The sequence below is a fragment of the Acomys minous genome (genome assembly GCF_964271855.1).
Source record: "Acomys minous genome assembly, chromosome: 14".
Classification (NCBI taxonomy): domain Eukaryota; kingdom Metazoa; phylum Chordata; class Mammalia; order Rodentia; family Muridae; genus Acomys; species Acomys minous.
Genome location: NC_140496.1, coordinates 59,169,495 through 59,192,111, shown reverse-complemented (window position 1 = coordinate 59,192,111; position 22,617 = coordinate 59,169,495). Strand labels below are relative to the sequence as shown.

General features: G+C 44.8%; 1 long non-coding RNA gene across 1 annotated transcript; it reads left to right on the top strand.

Annotated features, from left to right (window-relative positions):
- The first annotated feature begins 1,111 nt into the window (after window positions 1–1,111).
- Window positions 1,112–9,779, top strand: LOC311583651. Its single transcript, XR_014774624.1, has 3 exons — window positions 1,112–1,505; window positions 6,161–6,257; window positions 9,595–9,779. It is a non-coding gene; the product is annotated as an uncharacterized lncRNA (long non-coding RNA).
- Window positions 9,780–22,617: the final 12,838 nt, after the last annotated feature.

Sequence of the window (22,617 nt, the reverse complement as noted above, 5' to 3'; positions counted from 1 at the left end):
GGGGGTGAAGGGTGTGGGGGGTGAAGGGTGTGGTGGGGGTGAAGGGTGTGGTGGGGGTGAAGGGTGTGGGGGGTGAAGGGTGTGGTGGGGGTGAAGGGTGTGGTGAGGGTGAAGGGTGTGGTGAGGGTGAAGGGTGTGGGGGGTGAAGGGTGTGGGGGGTGAAGGGTGTGGTGGGGTGAAGGGTGTGGTGGGGGTGAAGGGTGTGGTGGGGGTGAAGGGTGTGGTGGGGGTGAAGGGTGGGTGGGGGGGTGAAGGGTGTGGTGGGGCCATTTCCCTTTCTACTCATGAGACACTGACCCTGTAACACAGGGGAATCGGTGGAGGCTCTACAGATGGGCTCCACTTAGCTGTTCTGTTCTCCAAGCTGCAGGAGCCCTGCCAGGGAGACAGTTCCCTTATCTGTCTCCTGCTTCGGATCCCTCCTCCGAGGGCACTTTACTATGCTGACATAACACAGATTGGGGGTGGGCTGGCAGTAAAGAAGGGACTCTGGACAGAGCTTCCACCCTTGGACAGCAGAGACAAACTTGCCAGGTTCAAATCCCGCCTGTGCAGCTTACCGATACCTTGGGTTCTCTGAACTTCATTTTTATCACCTGTAAGTCCGGGTGACATTATTCATTTCTACTTGCAGGACAAAGTGAATGAATTCACTGAGCAAAGCACTGTCTGTGAAGGGTCCAGGACGGTGCTTAGTGCACAGTACCCTCCAGAAAAGTGTTTGCTAAGTCAGTAAATACACTCGCTCCAGGAAGGCAGAGTCCTCCACGGAAGGGCCGCCAGGCTGTGGCAAATGGAGCTGAAAGGGGGTGGATTGTGCTTCCTGCTACAGAGATGTGTTGCCATTGCTGGAAATTTCCATTTTCTAATTAGCCTCTTACAGGTCCCTGAATATTCTAAAGTCAGAGAGTATTTCAGATGATAGGTAACTTGCTTTTGGGGTGAAAAAGGGAAGTTAAATGCATAAATGTACCTCTAAATAGAGGTTAATTAACTGGCAATTTAGAACATGGAAATCAGAAGGAGGAAAAAAAAAAAAGAATGGAAGATTTTGAGGTAGTCAAGCTGAAAGACTTGGAACTGAATCCCAGCCTGGCAGCCCTTAACTATTTCCTCTCTGGAAGGCTCCACCTCCCTGGAGTTCTGCCTGTCTCTCAGGGAAGCCATGGAGTGAACTAGGGGTTCTTAGCACAACTGAGGCCACGGAGCGCTCAGTGATGAGTCCGCAGGTGTTTGCGTTTAAATTAGGAAACACATCCACCAAGCGCATGCGCAGAGCCCTTAAGTATTTGGCTAGGACCTGGGGCCTTCATTGGACACAATTCTACCTAAGTAGGCATTCTGATTTCCCAGGCAGCACTGCAACAGAGAATAAAGACATATGAAGGCTGGATGGCTTGGCGTTAGGAACAACTGCTCTATGATGTAAGCGATCTCTGACGGACGACTGTATCACAGTCTGTTACAGTGACCCACATCCCTGTGACTGTCTCTGAAAGATACAGGTAAGGCTGGATGTGCTTGCGGCCCAGAGGAAAGGGATCTCAAGCGGGCCACCATAGCACCACTCCAACGTATTTGAAAAGGTGTCCCAAGCAGACTAGAAAGTAGAGGCTTAGCTCTCCACTTGGGACCTGCAGAAACTGTGGGAGACTCTGGCACTGCGGAGGAGGGGGTTGGGTTGAAGTACGCTTCTGTGTACTGGAGGATGAGGTGGAATGCTGACCTTTAAAAAGGGACAAGGTCGGCAACACTAGGCTGCCAGAGAAGGAGTGAATGGACGCACACTGTGGGTGGGACAGGTGCGCTGCGGGCACCATGATACAGAAGGCAGGTGGTCCAAAATCCTGGAGATCAGTGATTGGCTGCAGGAGCCAGATGCTGGAGTTCAAGCCCAGCTCTGACTTATTGCTTGAAGGATCTCCAGCTTAACCTGACAGTATCTTCTGGGTAAAATAGATGCTGTGCAGCCATCTGAGGCTAACTACATTAGCATGTAGGGCACACTGACTACTGGGCACACTGAGATCCTTGGATGTCTGGTACCATCAAACACATCCCTTGAACACAACTTCCTTCCTGGGGTCTTAGTAACGGAGGGCTGACTCATCCCAACTCTAGTCGTTACAATCACTGATGTGATCAATGCTACCTTTATGTTTTCATTAAATATGCATTTACAGAGAGGCTGCTGTGTGGTTGGCAGTGCTTCTAGGTAAGACTCTAACCAGAGACACTTGTAGTAATTTCGCCAAATGCCAGTACCGGCTCACAAATTCACACCTCAGTCCCTCATTCCTCTGTCTCCATCGTCACTACCTCACATATTCAGATGTTTCAATTTTGGCTAATCTGACTGGTGAACAGTGGTAATTTAATTTTCAGTTCTGGAGAGCAAAATCAAGCCTGTCTTTATGGTCTCCTCGTAGCTGCTCTGATATCTTTTCAGTGGGCTTCTTGTCATTGTTGCTGTTGATTTAAATTTAAATTTGACTTTTATATTTTCGATCCCCAACACTTGCTAGTGTTGGATTTGGGGAGCATCTTCTCTAAGTCAATGGCATTAGCTTGGGGTTTCATGACTGAGGAGAAATCTTGCCTTGTACCAAAGGGAGGAAACTTGGCTCACTTCTGACTAGATTACTTCAACCATCTGTGTGGATAACCTGTTAGAATAAGACGCCCGCCTACTTATGGACATATGTGCTATTTATCTCACTACCCACTGTTCTTCTACAGCCAGTGTCTAACATTTAATCAAAACTTAGCCGGGCGTGGTGGCGCACGCCTTTAATCCCAGCACTCGGGAGGCAGGCGGATCACTGTGAGTTCGAGGCCAGCCTGGTCTACAAGGTGAGTCTAGGACAGCCAAGGCTACACAGAGAAACCCTGTCTCGAAAAACAAACAAACAAACAAAAAACAACCAAAAAACCAAAAAACAAAAACTTAGGATTGAAAAAAAGGAGAGAAAAGAAAAAGAAAATCAAGGAAGAAAACAATGGCAACCAAGCAATTGAAGCCCTGCTTCGGGGATGGCCCAATGCCTGACACAGGAGCTATAGTGAAAGGCCAGCCCTTCTAAAAGCAACTAAAACCCAAGACGTTATAGCAAGTTGTTCTTATGCGTGGCTACCCAGCTCTAACTAAATGTGCTCTGGCCTTGGCCCCGACTTACATTCTGCTTATTGTATTTGTTTCAGACACAGACATATTCTACCTCAAGTCAGAGACTCTAGAACAGCAAGTGGGGAACTGTAACCAGCCTGGCAGAGAGTTAGGACATTAACTTGACCCTGGGCCTAGACAACTTATAAAAGAAAGTATTTAATCGGGCTTACAGTTCCAGGGGGTTAGAGTCCATGGTGGTGGAGGGGAAGCATGGTGACCTGGAAAGTGGAGAGAGAATGTCTCTAACAAATGCAGGAGGCATAGGGCACTGGGGATGATCAGCAGCTTTTGAAGCCTCAAAGCCGGTCCCTGTGACAGACCTATCCCACTAAGGCCACACCTCCCAATCCTCCTCAAATCGCTCCACCAACTGAGGACCGAGTATATGAGCCTGTGGGGGCTAGGCTCATTCAAACCGCCACACTATACTTTTCTCTAAGTCACTAAAATCTTTTCTTATTAACTTTTTCTGTCTTGACTTTATTTGTTACTGCTTAGTTTGATGGTTTGGCCAGTTTATCAATCTCTTAGCTCATTAGCATCCCTAGGATAAAATTGAGGGAATAAATGAAGCTTACTCTCTCTCTCATGAAGAATAAGAAACCTTGCCTCTCATGCCTTAGTTATGATCTTCAAGCAGTAAATGCGGTGAGGGAAGAAGTAGCCTTCAAGACAGACAGCCTAGCCTGACTTGGCGAGCTCCAAGCCAGGGACTGTGTCACCATGCAGGAGTGGGTGGTACCTGGAGAGAGACACCTAAAGTTGTCCTCTGGATTCTACATGCAAGGGCAAACACCAGCACAGACATGTGTACCTACACACACATGAGCACACAAACATGCATGTGTGCATGCACATGTGCACACACACACACACACACACATACATGAGAAAGCATCAAAAGCTTACTTAAATGGAGAGAACCATATTGTTCTATGAAACAAATTGAAATAGTTTATTCTAGGGTAGTGTCACAAAATGAAGTAGTGTCTAAATTTATGATTATAAGTATCATCAAGTACATTATAAAAACAAAAGTTTAACTCAGTATTTATATCACTTTCCCCACACATAGGCATGCCTATTTTTCTTTGTAGTAAGTGGAGACAGATAAGAGGGAACTACATTTCTCTGGGGGCATTGTCAAAGCACTGTTAACAGCTGTTAAAATCACTATTAGTGTGCGTGATGATTTCCTTAGGTTTTTATTCTAAACACTTTCTGATGTTCATTTTCCTGCAAATAAGGAAAGATGTTGGGAGATGCAACAATTTGACTCCATAACTATTGGTCTTCCCTTGCTGCCCTGGCTGCCTTGAGCAAAAGGATTGTCAGCCAAACAACCCAGTCAGAGTCTTCTCCTGCCAGCGGTTTTAAACACTCCAGCAATGCCTTGAGGACTACACAACATTCACAGCTGAGTGCTCCAGCTTCTCTGAAGGCACCATCTCAGCCTGGATTCCTCCAATCAGTTTGATGTCTCAAGCCTTTATGACCTCTTGATGACCCTGCAACCATTTCTATCTGTGCCAGAGGTAGAGAGAGTGCTTCCCCTCCTGGCCTAGCAGAGCTAGTGCAATGGAACAAGGCTGTGAACCAACCTTCAGTGTCACCGGAGGTTTGCTCACTTCTCTGATTGTGTAAGCAGCGAGCTATTTGGCTCACTTAGCCAATTGCAGCAACCCTTCTGTGCGGCTTCCCCTGATGTGGCAACAGTAAGCTGAAATTGTTCTGTTGGCTCACAGTGCACTTTATCTTATGAAAACAGTTTGGGGGACAGGAGAATGAGCCCACTTAGAGCCAAAGTTTATTGGCATAGTTTCTAGAACCCCAAAGATCAATTATAAAGACAACAAACAAACAAACAAACAAACAAGTGTCTATTTAAAACATTTAAGAAGGCAATCTGATAGATCAAGTTTGGAATGGAGCCTTCATAGAATAGGTGGTGAGCCTCAAATGTAACTGTTTTTCTAAGCTCTCAAACCCAAGAATATTACCACTGGCTTTTGCATGTTTGGTAATTCAAGGATGCTGGTAAAGCTATACCAGCTTGGTGTGGGGAAAGTATCCAGGATTATCTGGGTGGATCCTAAATGTAAGAAAAAAATGAAAGTGAGGGTGTTATTGCAGGTGTGTAGAGAAGGAGAAGGCCACGTGACCACCCAAGTCGAAACAGGAGTGAGTAACAAGGGATACTAGCTGTCACTGGAAAACGGAAGATGCTCTGCTGTAGTTCAGATGGTGACTGTCCCCCAAAGGGACATGTGTTAAAGACTGGTCATCTGGGTGAGACTTCTGGACAACAGTGAAGGCATCAGGACCTGGACAACAGGTCTCCGAAGACATCTCCAGGAAGGACAAATGGAGAGGAAGGAGACTCTACCTCCAGAGTGGGCCACACATTGGCTGGGGGCCCAGATACACAGAGTCTGACCAACACTCAGTGCCTCCTGTCTTTGCTTCTTGCTGACAGGATCTGGCTGCATCTACCCCCATCAGAATTCTGCTACTGCTGCCGGTGTATCCTTTACTGACCCCAGAGCCTGACCTCTTCAGCCCTCCAACACAGGCTGAGGACCAGTAGCTGTCCAGGAATCCTTCAGGCCCCCAGTATCTGACTAGGAGTGCTGATAGATCCTGGGCCAAGCAGCCACCAGGTCCTCAACCCAGCATCTCTCTCTTTTTTTTTCCTGCTCCCTAACTCAACATATAAGACAGAAAGAAAAGAAAGGCACTCAGGAAGCTGAAACAGGAGGATTGCTGCAAGCTCAAGGCCAGCCCCATACATAGTTGTAATCTGGACAGTTTGGGCCACCGCATGAGACCTTGTCACCCAACCCAGGTTCAAAATGTGACTGTGAGTCAAAATAACCCTTTTCTATAATTTGTCAGCTAGTTCCTCTATTGTGTTAGAGAGACAGGGAGCTGACCAATATAGTGTTGGTTACCAACAGTGAGGTCATTAATTATTGATATTCTTGATGACAGAGGAGCCTACAGCATTGGCTTTCAGGAAGATTTTGGAAGAGCGTGGAGGAGCAAGCTGGAGGAAGCCTGATTATTTGGATCAAAGAGGAGACAAGTGGTAAGATTTATTTTTTTAAATTGGCCCTTGACAAAAAGCAGAGCTCATGCAAATAAATATGTGTCCAAGAAGGATGCAAGTGCTAGAAGGGGTAAAGAACAGGCAAGTGATCTATGTTGGGAACAGTAGGAAAAGATGTCAGGAGTCCATCACACAACTCCCCATGACCATCCCACTCACGCAGTCCAAAGGGACAGCAATGCTAATTGGTTTTAGAGTTTTTTTTTTTTTTCAGTACCGAGGATTGAACCCAGAGTCTCTCACATGCTGAGTTTCAGCCTCAGACGTTTCAAAGACTTGCTAGGACTGAACCCATTTATAAAAAAGCCACAGGATGCCCTGCATACCCAGGACCACCTCAGGAATCATTTCCCTGGAATATTTGTATTTGTCTAGCCTGATACCCAGAAGCCACCGCAGCTGAGGTACAGGCAGGCCCCAGAACAGCGCACCAGTGGCAGACCTTGGCTTCACACGCCTGATGCTGGTCTTGTAGGCATGCAGTATGCGACAACTATGCAAAAGAGACTTCTGCAAAGATTTCAAAGAAAAGGGGGGAGGCCTGGTAGTATACTGCAGACTCACAGTCCCTGCCACAGACGCTGAACGAAGCACGGGACAATGAGCATAAAGCCAAAGCTCAATAGAGACCCCCAGGGTGTTAGAAAAGTGTGTAACTTTCCTCGAACCCTAACAAAATACCCGAGACAGCTGCCTTATTAAAAAATTTCTTTTGGCCACAGTTTTAGGGGCTCAGGATCATGATCAAGCAGGTTCATGGTTTTGGGGTCTCTAGTTTCTCATGGCCAGAAAGCAGAAGAGAAAGTGGAAAGAGTGGTTGTCTCAGAACTCCCTTGGAAAGCGCATCCCTCACACTTCTACCTCCTGCACATCCCACTGCTTCCCCACCGCACCGCTACGGACATCAAGTCTCCGAGGTCTCCTGGTTGCCCCTGGTCTCCGAGGCTCACGGTTGACATCTCACACTGCCAGATGCGTTTGATCCCCTACAGTCTCTGCAGCCTTAACTTTTCCAGCATCTCTCACAACACAAACTGAGCCATGAGTCTGCCTGAAAAGTAAATAGGTTATATGTCTCCAAGATACAATTGCGGGATGGGCACAGAGTGTGTGCACCCATATTCCAAAATGAAAAATAGGAAGATGGTGAAGAGGAACGAGGCCACGTAAGATGGAAACCCACCAGGCAGCATTCATGTCCCTTGTCAGGCCCCTGCTGCGTATTCTGGCTGGAGAGCTCCCGGGGATCCAGGCAGGCCTGCTCCTACATAGGTGGCTGGCACACGAAGTTTCATTCTGGCAGAGTTTGCACATTGCTGGAGGGGGCCTAGCTAGCGTTTGTATGTTGACTGTCCCCCACAAGGACTGTGTGTTAAAGAACAGGTCCCCAGATTTCGGCGATAAAAAGTTAATACGGGGCCCCAGTGGGTTGGCCAACTTCACTTTGAAAGATAGCAGGTTTTTTTGCTGCAAACATATAAATATTTCCAGGATTAAAACATAGAATATAAAAATGTCTAAGTTTTCCTGAGAATGCAGGTAAAAGGGTTAGTCATCCTGCCTGGCACTTGCTCCCTCATATTTTTTTAACCTTTCCTCCCCTTCTTCCCCTCTCTCAAAGCCTGTGCCATTTCTAATAAAATCTAACCAAGTTAAACTGAAATTTTACTTCTACAGCTCATGTGACAAACTACTCTCACAGTCAAAATATTCCAATTTATTTTTTTCCAGCCATGTTTGGTTTAACAGATAATTAGTAAAACTATCAGCTCTTGTTTATGACAAATATTAATTCATTTATTCAGCAAATTCGTGATGAGTTCCAACTATGCCTTAGGCACCATGCTAGACACCAGGCAACATAACAGTGAATGCTGTAGATTTAGTCCTTGCCTTATTTACTGATTAATAAAGGAGACAGCTATAAAATGGCCAACTGTGGGAGGTGCCAGCACAGAGAGAAAGAGGCTCCTTGGAAGTGGTACTTGTATATCCAGAATATAAAAACCTTAACAACAAAAATAACAAGGCCAATAAAATATGGGCGAGTGATCTGAACAGACACTTAGCAGCAGAAGAAATACAAAGAGCCAATATATGAAGAAATGCGCAGTATATTTAGCCATCACGGACTCGTTCCCAGCATTCGGGAGGCTCAAACAGGAAGACTGCTAGTTTGAGGCCAGTCTGTGTGCAGAGCAAAAGTCCATCCCCAAAAAACAAATATATACATTGAAATTTCATCTCATCCCAGTTAGAATGGCTACTTTGAAAACAAACAAACAAATGAATGAATGAATTCTGGGGAGGATTTGAAGAAAAAAGTATCTTATACATTGTTGGTGGGAGTGTAAATTAGTCCAGCCACCATGGGAATCAGTTTGGAGGTTCTTCAAAACACAGAGAACAGACCTGCAGTATGACAGAGCCACCCCATTCCTGAGCATGTGAAAGGAAGTCAGGAATAGTACGTGCACGTCTGTGTTCAGTGAAGCTCTGTTCACAATCAGCCTAGTGCCAGTCAATAGCCGAGTGGATACCAATATGCTGTATTAGTTATAATACAAAAGAAAGTGATCATGTCCCTACAGGAAAGTGAGTGGGACTAAAGTAGACTGTGTTAAGTGATATAAGCTAGATATAGAAAAATGGCATATGTTTTCTCTAGTATGTAGAAGCATAAAGGAAACAAGATGACCGGTGATGGTGTTACACGCCCTTAATCCCAGCACTTAGGAGGCAGAGATATGCAGATCTTTGTGAGTTCTAGGACAACCAGGTCTACATTGTGAGACCCTGTCACAAAAAACAAAAACAAAACAAAACAAAACAAAAAAAACCAACTAACCAACCAAGCAACAAAATAAAACAAACAGAAATCAAACAAAACCTCACAAAAGCCCTGAAAGTAGGAGTGGGACAGATAAGGATGAGCAAGACACAATACAGGCATGTGAAAATGTCACTGCAAAGCCAGTGGGTTTGAGCAATTAGTAAACGCTAGGTTTTAAAGTGGCATTTGCATTGTAGAGGTGAGGTGGAGGGAAGGTCTCACACACAAGGGCAGATGGAGAGTGAGCTCCATGTGTTCAAGGAACACGTAGAAGGAGGACTGGCATCACAGCAGGGGAGAGAGGACCTTGTGATTAAAGGGCAGTGGCAGTCACCTCTGTTCCCTTTCTCTTCTTGAATAGCCCAAAGTATCGGGAGCTAGAGGCCCAGTAACTAAGAAACATGTCAGCAGTGGGCTTTGATGTCTCCTTTGCTTAGACTATGCCCAGTGTGACATACAACAGTCCCCTTCTGCTGCCTGCAGATCAAGATGTAGAATGCTCAGCTCCCTCTCCAGTCCCATGTCTGCCTGCATGCTGCCCTGCTTCCCACCATGATGATAATGGACTAAACTTCTGAACTGTGAGTCAACCCCAGTTAAATGCTTTCCTTTTCAAGAGCTGCCATGGCCATTTTGCTTCTTCACAACAATAGAACCCTAACTGGCCTCCCTGCGCTGGTTTAAGTTATATTTATTTATTTGGGATAAGACCTCAGTTTGAAGCTTTGGCTGGCCTGGAAGTTGCTATGTAGAGCAGGTTGGCCTGCAAGTCTCAGAAATCTGCCTCTGACTCCTGAATGCTGGCATTGAAGGTATGCACCACCACACCCAGCCCTAATGTGCATTTTCTTTCTTTTGTGTGTGTACATGTGCCATGGCACATGTGTGGAGGTCAGAGGGAAGTTTTCTGGAGTTGGTTCTCTCTCTCTTTCTACCTTTGTGTGTGTTCTGTGGATCACACTCAGGCTGCCAGGCCTGTGCTAAAAGCATCTCTACCCTCTGAGCCACCTCACCAGCTCCTTGCTTTAAATAAGAGATGCTTAAAATAAAGAGAGATATCAATTAGGAAGAAAATATTCATGTTCAAGGGCTAATTTGAATTACTTGTGAGCATACGGCATACGGCAGCAATGTTGAGTTTAAGTCAAATTAAACCCAAGGAAGGGCTGAATCTTATCTCAGTTGCATATGAATTGCACCCCAGGGCACAGGTCTCATTAAAAAATACATAGACTTTGACTTTGATCCTAAAATTAAATTTCCAAATTTGAAATCTCCAAGACTGTCAGCTTTTATGAATTTGTTCACATGGCCAAGGACTCAGAATCTACACGTCACTGTAGTTCACAAGGTGTCATGAACTTTTTCAGGACGCGGGGGTGGGGGGGGAGTGGGGGCTGCATAAAGTCACAAAGAAATAATCCTACACTTGGCCTTATGAGGCAGGCTAGTCAAAAGACAATAGGCATATCATAAAATAACCACCAGGCTGTGTGTGCGGTGTGTATGAAATACAAATAGACTTCATGTTCAGCTTTGGGTCTCCTCCCAAAACATCTCATCATTTATGTATAAATTCCTGAATCTGAACAACAAAACAAAACAAAACAGAACAATCAGAAATCCTGAAACGCTTCTGGTTCCAAGTATTTCGGATAAGGGACTCTCAACCTATTCTAACGCTAAACTTCAAAATTAAAAATTACTGAAGATATCCCTACTTAAGGCCTTTAACTGGAAACCCATTCACTTCTCTATGTCCTCCATGCAGTAAGGGAATTAGAGGTCATGTTTTTAGCTACTCCCTGGTTGAAGGAAAATGGAAACACGGGTCTCAGTTGAGTGCGTCAAGCTGTCATGCTTGTATCCAGTGCCAGCTGGGCACCTGTTGGCAGGGCCAGCAAAGAACTCTGGGGATAAATTCATCCTGCCCTTCTATACTTGACAGCAAACAGGCTGTTTCTCTCAGACCGTCCTCCCCCCCTGTGCAAGCCACTTCATTATGTGAAAAACCTCTCTGCTTAAGTGATGTTTAGTTATCAGCTTGCAACTTAATATCTAACAAATTAAAAACAAAATTAACACAGAGCCAACATCTTTCCATTATATGTTGTTTTAAGAGACAACCATCTCCTTGCAACAGATAGCTTTTTTTTTTTTGCCTCAGAAATACAGCTGAAAAGAGCCAAGAGAAAAATAAAACATAAAAACAAATGACTTACTTCAACTCTCTAATTAGCATTGCTACAAATTTGTTTTATGCTACAGTTGTTTTGTTGCTAAAATATCGGCTTCCTTGTCACTCCCCACCACCACCCGCCTCCCGCCAACTTAGGTGTCATTTCATCCTCAACAGACAATGTATCCACCATGTAAGGATGGCAGAAAGGAAGAGAAAGATGGTCACCAGGACACTGACAGTGGCAGACATCACATGTCACTGGACAGAGAGACTAAGGATGCATCATTAACAGCCCAGCTCCGCGCTCATCACCCATCTGAAAGTTTCCACGTGCCTCAAGTGAAAACACGGACTATTTTGCTTGCAAAAAGTGCTACACACAGTAAGCAAAGGGACTGAACAGCATTTAGTGCTTTGTAGGTCATTTAAGGTGGTGGGAATTGTAACCAGCCATGTGCTAGGCTTATAGTAAGCAGGTCAGAAGATGTAACACTTTCTAGGCCAGAGGCGGAGTGGCCATTACGTAAGGAATAACCTTCCGCAGACACTGACAAACACAATTCCATTCTCTGGCTTCAAACACAATAGGCCAGATCATTGCCTGTGTTTGCGTCTGTGGTTGCATTGTGGAGCTAGTATATGGGCCTAGCTAGGGCTTCTGGCTTAGGAGACATGGCAAAGCCCTTATTTTTACCCATGTCTGAACCCTAAAATCATTGTGGAACTGGGGGACACAAAAACACTGATTCTCCTGACAGAGAAATCAGAATACTGAGATAACGTGTACGAGGAGAAAGTGGTCCACAGATGAGAGCCGGATTCTGAGAGTGGCCTATGATAGTGCACAGGGGTGGAAACACACACTTTTGAGATGGTAATTTCATTTATGGCTTTGCTGTGTGACTTTCCATATGTTCACTAGCCATTCTGAGCATCTTATTTAATGTCCATTACGTGATTTATGTGTAAGGGTACTCATGCTCTTCCCTGCTGGCATTAAACTGTGGCCTTTATGTGGGTTTTGGGGATCCAAATTCAGGCCCTTTATGCTTGCAGGGCAGGGTCTTTAATGAACAAGCCATCAGCCAGACCCCAGACTTACATGTGTATGTAATGTGGGGTTAAGTTCAGTGACTGCTTAAAAATATGGAGTTCTTCCAAGTCAATGAGGCTCAGCCGGTAAAGATGCTTTGCCTCCAAGCCTGACCCACTGAGTTTGTTCCAAGGAATCCATGCGTGGAAGGAAGATAACTGATACCCCATGAACTTCACATGTATGCTGTGCGTGCATACATATAACAATAAATGCCAAGAAAAAGTTAAAAGCATCATATTCGAATCATGCTGGTCTGTTTGGGATCACTCTGTCCTGTGTCTTTACTTTTTCTAAAAAAACAAAAACCTACTGTTTTCATAGATTTACAAAAGGTCCCAGGATCTAAGAAAAATGTGAAGAAGAATCTTAGCCATGTAGTGCAGAAGACAATACGTATGCCATCAAAAATGTAGAAGTAAGTCCAACTGGTGCCTAGCTAGAAGCCTCACCCCTACAGACTAGCATTCATGGTACTGGAAGGTACTCTGCACACTATCAGAAGAGAAAAGGCAATAAGCCATATCCTCATCTATAAACCCTTTGACCTACAACAGTGACTTGACACAGCAGTGTAATAGTGGCACACGTGTTATAGGAATAACCAACTACCTTCTGATTGGCTTTAAGGTCTACTCCATCACATGGAACCCGTACCTGACACTGCTAAAGTGGCCAAGAACCTGAGACTAGATAGCTGGTGGGCCGGGGAGAGAAAGTTAATACTACTTTTCTGTTATGGGAACATAACAATAAAATGATTCTTAATGCCATGCCCATAGAGCAGTGCCTCGCTCATACCTCATTAGAGAAGCTTCTCCTTGCAGCATATGGGAACTAACAGAGCTCCACCAAATAGACAATGTGCAGACGTCGAGAGACTTTGGAGCACTCAGTCCTGAAGGTGATGTCGTCATCCAAGCCCTTCCTTTAAGGCTCAGGGAATCTGTGCATAAGAGGAGGCAGAAAGAGTTTAAGAACCAGAGGTGATGGTTGATCCCAGGGAAACAGTGTATTCCAGAAACAACAGGGCTGATGCATATATGAATTCATAGAGGCTGTGGCAGCACCTACAAAGCCTGCACAGGCGCAAGACAGATGGGGTCCCAACACTGAGAGAGGAAAGTGGATGATACCTGTGGGCAAAGGGAAAGTCAGTTTCCTCCAATGGAGTCTCTCTGGGTATATTAACCACACTCCAAGGCAAACCCCAGGCCCAGGAATAGTTGGCCAACACAAAACAAAGTCAATGGTATTTTTGCTTTGGCCATTTTTTTTTTTTGTCCTTTGCTTGTTTGATTTCCATTTTTCTGAGGTCAGTATATTATTGTTTGTTTGTGTGTGTGTGTGAGAGAGAGAGGGGGGGGAGGGAGGGAGGAGGGGGAACTCAGAGGCAACACTACGGCCATGAGTAAGTAGGTGGGATTGAGTAGGTGGTGGAGTGATGGGAGAGAAAGAAGCGAGCAAGCAGGAGTGAAGAAATGGAAGACAGAGAAGCTGAGCGAAATGTGTGCTATGAAATGAGGCCGAGCTGGAGAGTTGGAGGCAGCTGGGTTGCTGTGCTTGCTCCTTGGGAAATGGTGAATTACACTGTCCATCAATAGAACCAGTAACAAATGCAAATACCAGTGGGACCTATGCTTTCTTCCTTTGAGAAAACCAGCCACTTTTGTGAGTTGCCGTGAGTCCCAGGGCTGCAGCTTAGCCCAAGAAGAAGAGCAGTGTCTGCAGAGTGGAGGCCCACAACTGCCTGGGCGTGTCCTGCTGCGCTTACTTCTCACTGTTGGCCTACTGGTAATCTCTACCTGGCTATGGGGGCGGCTCAACCATGAGACTGGACCACTCTGTTGAGTTAGTTTTGCTGTACTGTGTTTAACTTTGGGTTTATTTCTTTTGGAATCTTTGGGCTGGACATTTGAAGATACCTAGAGGCCCCACGTGCCTTGTGGTCTTCTCACAGTGGGAGCCACTATGGTGTGCAAATACGTAGTGGGGAGATGAGAGAGAAAGAGAAGCCAGTCTTAGTTTGGGCTTCATTGCTGTGAAGAGACACCAGGTTCACGGCAACTCTTACAAAAGAAGACTTTCCATTGGGGCTGGCTTACATTTTCAGAGGTTTAGTCCATTATCATCATAACGGGAAGCGCGGCAATGTGCAGGCAGACATGGTGCTGGAGAAGGAGCTGAGAGCTCTACATCTGCATCTAGAAGGCAGTAGAAGGAGACTGTGTACCACACCAGGGGTAGCCTGAGCACATACCTCAAAGCTCACCCCAACAGTGACACACTTCCTCCAACAAGGCCACACCTATCCAACAAGGCAGCACCTCCTGATAGTGGGCCAAGCATCCACATGAATCTATGGGGGGCTTTCCTATTCAAACCACCACAGAAGCCGAATGACATGATCTCTATGAAGAAAGGTGGGTCTGGAGACACAAGGGCGGAGAGGAGCAGCCACCTGTGAGTAGCCTGCCCTGCCACAGGAGGCCATGGTGAAGTTTCAACCTATGCTGCTACTGAGGGCCATGTCTGGTTCTGCAGCCATGCAGTGGCAGGGGTGTGTGTTGGTACATGTCTGTGGCCCCTGTTACCACCAAATGCCAGGCAGACGTCCCTGATCTGGGCTTCTGCCTGGTACCATGTTGATACCAAAGTGCTGGGTAAAGCTAGCCAGGCCCCTCACTGGCTCTGGCACTCCAAGAAAGCTGGACCCACCTCTTGGTAGATCTCACCCAGATAGCACATAGGAGAGGCAGCCAGAGGGAGGCGAGCACTGGTTACAGGGAGGTGGTGTGGGCTCCTGAGAGATCCTCTCTCCATCTGCCCACTACCACCTGCTGCAAGAGGGAAACCTGGTGCTAAGGTCCTGAGAATGGGTAGGAGAGCCAACCCCTCCCCTCACTGGCTGCAGCATTCTGGAGAGCAGTCCTGCAACTTGCCTGGGCAACACAGCAGAGCTGACCCTGGTGGTGGTGGTGGTGGTGGTGGTGGTGGTGGTGGTGGTGGTGGTGATGTGTGTGTGTGTGTGTGTGTGTGTGTGTGTGTGTGTGTGTGTGAGAGAGAGAGAGAGAGAGAGAGAGCTGGCTTTGAAGACATGAATTCTAGAGAGCTGGCCTTGCCCATCCTCTGTTGTGAGATGGTGTGGGTGTGGGAGATATGCCTTCCTCCCCCTCTTGCCACCTGCAGGAGATATAAGAATTGGCCCTAAGGTCATGAGAGCAGAAGAGACGGCCCTGCCCCTCACTGGCTGTAACTTGTCTGGGCAGCTGGGCCTGCTGTCTAAGGTGTGGGTGGCTTGGCCCTGAGGCCAAGAGAGCAGGAGAGCTGCCCCACTCCACCCCCTTGTTGGTTGTGGCATTGGGTGAACTTGCTGGGGCAGCACTGGAGAGCTGACAGGCTGACCAACTCAGGTACCACCCAGGTCCAGATCCAGGGCTTTGAGTTGATGCACCCCAATATCTACCCTGTCTATGAACTCCTGTAGTGCATGAAAGAGCTGGTCCTGTAGCTCCAAAGCTGCAGGATCTCCATGGCACAGGGCAACACCAGGATATCCAAGAGGAGACCTGGTGAGGCTCCAGTGTTGGGAGTGTAGCAGAAGCCAGCGGCCTACAACCAGAGGCACAACTCGTTGGGATGAACATTTGCATGTGGACAAAAGGGTATATAAGGTGGGACACACTACAGCTTCCACAACAAGGTGGGGTTTCTTTTGGGGGGGTCTGTTTGTTTGTTTGGGGGGTTTTGTTTATTTTTTAAATTTTCTTTGGGGGGAGGTTACAAGGATGGAGGTTGGGTACGAAGGGAGGGGGAGAAGAGTGGGATTGGGGTGCATGATGTGAAGTTCACAAGGAATCAATAAGTTCGAAATAAAATTAAAATACTCAAGTCCTTGCTGAGGGGGGGGGGGGCGGGGCGGGGAAGACCAAATTGGATGAGTAAGGAGGTGGGAAGAAAAACATGATCAAAATAAACTATGAAAAATTTTTTTCGGTTAAAACAAATCTTGGTCATAGCAGTTTATGTGTAGAACTGGAAAATGACCTTGAGAATAATCAAAGTTTTGGGTTGGAAGAGAGAAGTTACAGGAGGGTTTGATTTGCTCCATTCGGCTGAGAGTGAGTTGGTGCCCTGAAGACTGAGCAAGACAATGAGTTTATATTGTTTAAAATGCAATATGATCTCTTGGCTCAAATAGCCGTATGGCAGTAAATGAAGGATTAATTTTTGGCTCTGAAAATCATGTAAATTCTCTTTGTGAATTGTGCATTAACATAACTTTGCAGTATGACTTTGCACTGTAGGGAGCGAAGGCCCCACTGCACTCTTCCTGCAGCAGATAACCCTAGGGAGAAGAGCCATTACAGTGAAGACTTAATGGATAATACCCTTCCTATACACACTGCTGTTCTGATTTGGGCCTGCTTTTATGATCAGATAACAGAGCAAGTCTGTAGTTTTCCTAAACTACAACTTCCTCTTCCTCCTCCTTGCTCTCACCTGATCATCCCCTTCAGTACTGCCAGGAAGGAGAGGTCTTCCTCTAGAATCTAAGTGAGCACACTGTTGTTAGCACCAAAGCAGACCAGCTCTTTGCTCAGTGACTCTGCATCAGCAACTCTGCAATGGAGCGTGAAAATGTGGGAGATTTTTCAAAATCATGGCACCTTATTTCTGAGCCTAAGTAGAACAAGCACATCAAACTCTGACCTCGGAAGTCTACAGAACTTTGTTTCCCCGAAGCAATAAATATCGCTGCCCATGGAGGTCAGCCCAGGGATATGTGGATTATTTTCAGCCTTGTGCAACACTCCACCGACTGCACTGGTGTTTGAGCAATTCCAGTACATCTCCATATATGAATACTGGAAAACTGTGAGGCATTTTTTTTTTCTATACAGGGCAAATTTTCATTCATCCAATTGAGTCATAACCTCAATTTATTGAGCCCAGGAGTATACCGAATTCATCACTTCAGGCTCTTTCCCCTAGTTGTAGAACGTCAGTGCAAGCAGCAGCAGCAGCAGCAGCAGCAATAGAAACAGCAGCAGCACTGGCATTTTCATTAGAGACGAGGACTCGAGGATGGGTCTGTTGAATTAAATGAATGCCCTATTATCTAGGCTCCGTGCCTCTTGGACAACTTGTAAAATTAGACTCTCAGCAAGCAAAACACTCTCCTATCTAAATCCAAGCGTAATTAATGGCTAATTTCCCTCATATTTCATTTCTCTCTTTTAACCTCCTGAATGTCAGCCTAGCTCTGTTTACACTTTGCTGCTAAGGCTCGAGACATGGAAATGGTCAATTTCACCACATTAACTAGGATCCGGTTAATATTTTTCACCAACTTAACAATAGTTTTTGAAAGAAAGTTGTTACTTCAAAAGCTTAGAAAGCAGAGGCATCCATCTGACTGTGAATCCTGTTTTCCTCTTCCTTTGTTTTATTGACCTTTTCTCCTGGACGTCTACCCTGGAAATACTATTGGCTTCCTTACGAGCAATCTTTCCTATTATATATGCTACATGCTTTGTTGGGTTTTTTTTTTCTTGCTCAACTTACACACATATCTGTTGTTGTGCCATACTCACAGTAGAGTGTTCTCTCAGGGTGAATGAAGGTTTGGCAGAGGAAATTGTTCTTCAGATGAAAGAAAGGAAGGCAGACACAGACCAGCTGTGTATACGTAGCTGGTGTAGAATATGTACCACACGCCAATCTTATAGCTCACACACCACATTTCAGTAGACACGAGGGACATCAAATTCCCAATGAATGAAACACAAGGCAGGACACAGTTCACACCTGAAGAAGATAACGATGGCTAACATGGGCTTCAAACTTGGTCCTTTTCTCTTCTCTCATGGACCAAAGGGTATTTGATAGACACTATATTCCAAATATTATTCTAATTTTTTTAATTATTAAAAAAACCCAATGTGTATCGTCCCTGATTGTAAACAGAAGATACAGGCATTATAAATTTGGGGTAGAAAAAGATTTAAGGAAAAACAAAATGAGGTGGGGGATGGGAGGTCAGATGGGGGAAAATATATGCTCAAAATGGAACTCATTGCTGAGAGCCACAGATGCAATACCTTGAACCTCAGGAGAGCTTTAATTAGCCTGGCTCTTTCTTGAGCGCATGCTCAGAAGCTCTGCTGTTAACTGTAAATTAGGGCATGGAAACCCAGCAGGGGCCTGACTGGGTTAAGGGGGAGGGGGGAGGGCAGGATCTTAAAGGGACAACAGTCATTTAAAAGGGCAGTTCCTGTTGGCCCCACCATTCCTGACATTGACCTTGTACCACAAGCCTACTCCACAGTTCGGGTCCCTTCCTCCTTTATGGGTGCCTCCACTCTTTCAGTCTGGCTTTTAGGACTGAATGTGGGGGTGTTTCTCGGTTTCACCCTGATTGTATTTGCAAAATATAATCTCTCTGAGTTCTGGCTGGCTTTACTTTGGATTTGACTTTGTTTCTTTGTCTGCCATTCTTCGGGTTTAAACTCTCTCAGTGGGTCTTGCTTTCATCTTTCCCACTGCTCTTGCATGCATTTTCCACCTACTGTGGCCAGATTAGATTATCTAAGTCACATCTCTCCAATGTAGAGCGACACAGCAACCCCCTCACCTGTGGGACAGTCCCAGCTCCTGTCTGTTAGCCTCCCATCAGTCCAGGAAGCCTTTCTTCACACAGTCCTCAGGCTGCGTTGTCTGTTTTCAGAAGACCATGGCTTCTGGCAAGTGTGTCCCAATATATAGGATTAAAAGCAAGGACTAACTACACAGAATAGGCTTTGGTCAATTTAAAATATTTCGGCTTTTGGGTATAGGAATCAAAAGTCCACCTTCTACTTAACAATATATTAATTTAACTATGTGTCATATATAGTGTTAATTTTAGTTTTTTTTTTTTTCACTTAAATGCTTCATGATATCAAAGTAAAGGGTTTAAAGTTAAACACCCGGCTGGAGAGATGGCTCAGCAGTTGAGGGCACTGTCTGCTCTTTCAGAGGTTCTGAGTTCAATTTCAAGCAACCACATGGCGGCTCACAACCATCTATAATGTGATCTGATGCCTTCTTCTGACTGGCAGGTGTGGATGCAGGCAGAGCACTGTATACATGATAATAAATAACTTTAAAAAAATAAAATAAATGCACATTGCTGGGTGTAGTGGCACATGCCTTTAATACCAGCCCTCCAGAGGCAGAGGCCAGCCTGGTCTACAGAGTGAGCTCCAGGACAGACAGGGCTACACAGAGAAACCCTGTCTTGAAAAGCATATAATAGCCTGGCATGTTGGCGCACACCTTTAAATCCTAGCACTTGGGAGGCAGAGGCAGGAGAATCTCTGTGAGTTCAAGGCCAGCCTGGTCTACAAAGTGAGTCTAGGACAGCCATGGCTGTTACACAGAGGAACCTTGTCTTGAAAAACAAAACAAACAAACAAAAAAGGCAAATAATAAATAAATGTCTTTTTGTCCAAAATGGAATGAAGCCTTGTCTAAGTTTTATGCAACAAGAGCACTGATGAAGGAAAGACGGCCCCACAGCATCTGAATGAATGAGGACAGAACACGAGGGTCAGAGTAGCACTGCTAGAAGAGGCACCAAATGAATTAATACCCCACAGGGCAGCATCCACACACAGCATCTGCCAGCTGACCCATAACCTCCCAGTTTGTTATTAAAAAAGCATGCGCCAAGCCTGTTAAATAATACGTCACCACTATAATGAAAGCACATAGCTTTTTTGCCTTCTTACTATTTCTACAATAAGAATAATTATTCTTAGCAATAAAAATGTGTTTCAAATGTTTCTAATCAAAGCCCTTCATGTGAGCCTTGAGTCACTGGGTTAGAGACTCAGGAAGGAGAGAAACAGAGGCTGGTATCTAACTGCCCTCTACTTTTTATTCATTCTGAGACAGCAGCCCACAGTCACCTTGGCTAAGCCTCCCTAGAAACACCCTCATGGATATACCTAGAAGGCTGTCTCCTAGGAAATTTAGAACTTGTCAAGCTGACAATCATTTCCAGAGTGTGACATCTTTATGTCCTCATGAGTTTTCTCAGACACAGTATTCCTAAAACCTTCTACAGGATCTTCATCACTTTGCAAGGAGGAAACATACAGAGTCTGTCTATATAGAATGCATAGACACAAGCATTGTGGGAAAGTGCCCAGTCCTGTAGGTGTTAGAACATGTTGGTGTCACTTCCAAAACACTAATAATAATGTGGTCCGTAGCTCCCAGGGCAGAATGGATAGAAAAAACAGATTAAATCCCAGCACTTGGATGCAGAGGAAGATTCATCTGTGAACTGAATTCCATCTTGGGCTACAAAGTGAGTCCCAGGCCAGCCAGGGCTACATAGTGAGACCTTGTCTCTAGAAATAAATGCAATAATCCAACAGACAGCCAAGAAAGTGAAAAGAAACACAGACCAGGATGGCAGAAATAATTCTGATTATATAATTCATAATAAATATGGAGGGATTTCTTCTCCTACTAAAAGGCCTGGTATCGTGGTATGTATCTTTAATCCCAGCCCTCAGGAGGCAGAGGCAGGCAGACCCCTGTGAGTTCAAGGCCACCCTGGTTTACATATCAAGTTTTAGGCCAGCAAGGGCTAAATAGGGAGACCCTGTCTCAAAAGAAAAAAACAAAACAAAACAAGAACAACAACAACAAAAACCAACTCAACAACATGAAAAGAAGCCAAGCACACAAAGCAAAGGAACAAACAATAGACTATGAGGCTGAATGGAAAGTTAGAGACCATGAAGAAGAATGGGAAGAAGGAAGAGTCCTTCTTCTTCCAAAGACATCCGGAAGAAAACAGTAAACCACAAGATGAAATAAGAGGACGTAAGGAGATGAGGCTACAAGAGAAGCACTAATGAAGACAAATGAGTGATTGGGTTGTCCATAAATACAAATGTTTATTCTGGAAGAGGTTGATATGTTTATTAAAAAACTGATAGAAGCCCTTAAGAAGTGTTTAGTATGAATGTTGGTGATTTTACTAAGATCACAAGACAGAATGTGTTGAACCCAACAGATGGAAAGAAACCATGTTATCATCAACAAATATGATGTGATTCTTTTTTTATTTTGTTTTGTTTTGTTTACAATGAATACATGGTAGGTCACAGGAAAAGCCAAGCCAGTTCCAGGATTTAACATTGTCTTTGACCACGAAATGTTCAAATAAATAGTAAAAAATGTTTAAAATGGCACAACTTTTAACTGGAAAGTTCAAAAGAATGCTCTAAGATATAACTTACTGGTTAAAGAACAAATTGCAATGTCATGAAATATTTTAAAACAAAATATTGTTTAGGAAAACTTGTAAATAAAGGCAAGATGGGTACTTATAAAATTGTACATCCTTTGATATGATTAATCTTTACAAAGGAGAATCGTAGTGAGGTTGCAGCCCTGTGGTCTCAGCCTTCTGAAAGACAAAGGCAGGGGGATCAGTAGCTTGAGGACAGCTATATAACAAGTTCAATGCCGTCTTGGGCTACAGGAGACCTTATCTCAAATAAAACAAAGATGGGCAGGGAGACACTTGACAGCAAACAAGCTAAAGGCAGAAGCTATCTAGCTAGTAGGAGTTACAGAGTAACAAAACTAAACAAATATAGGCAAACTCAAAGTCCACTAAGAACATTTTTATAGTATATTTCCTGTGTAGGAAAAACGAAAAACAAATAACAAATTATTTAGAAAAAATAACAACGTATCACACACTAAATAAGTCATAATAATAAAAAAAAAGAAAAGTGGATTATAAATGCGGCCAGATCATGATTTAAGAGAGCAAAATGAGCAAGTTTATTCCCAAAACAATTATAAATAAAAACTGAAAGATTGTTTTGGAAAAAGATAGTAAAGGTGCTTTAAGAAAGTTAGATCATGGTTAAAGGAAAGTTTTGCCCAATTCTTGTGTGTGTGTGTGTGTGTGTGTGTGTGTGTGTATTTTGAGACAGGTTTCCCTGTCTGTCTGTTCTGGACCTCACTCTGTAGATTGGGCTGGCCTCTGCCTTCCCAGGGCAGTACTGGCATTAGAGGCTTGAGCCATCCCTGGCATAAGCACTTCGAGTTCATGTCATGTGACTGCTCCGCTCACCACCTCCAGCCCTCTCATAGTCAACCACTCTGAGTATCCTTTTGCTAAAGTAATTAGGTAGAGGACCAGCAAAGGGTAGTT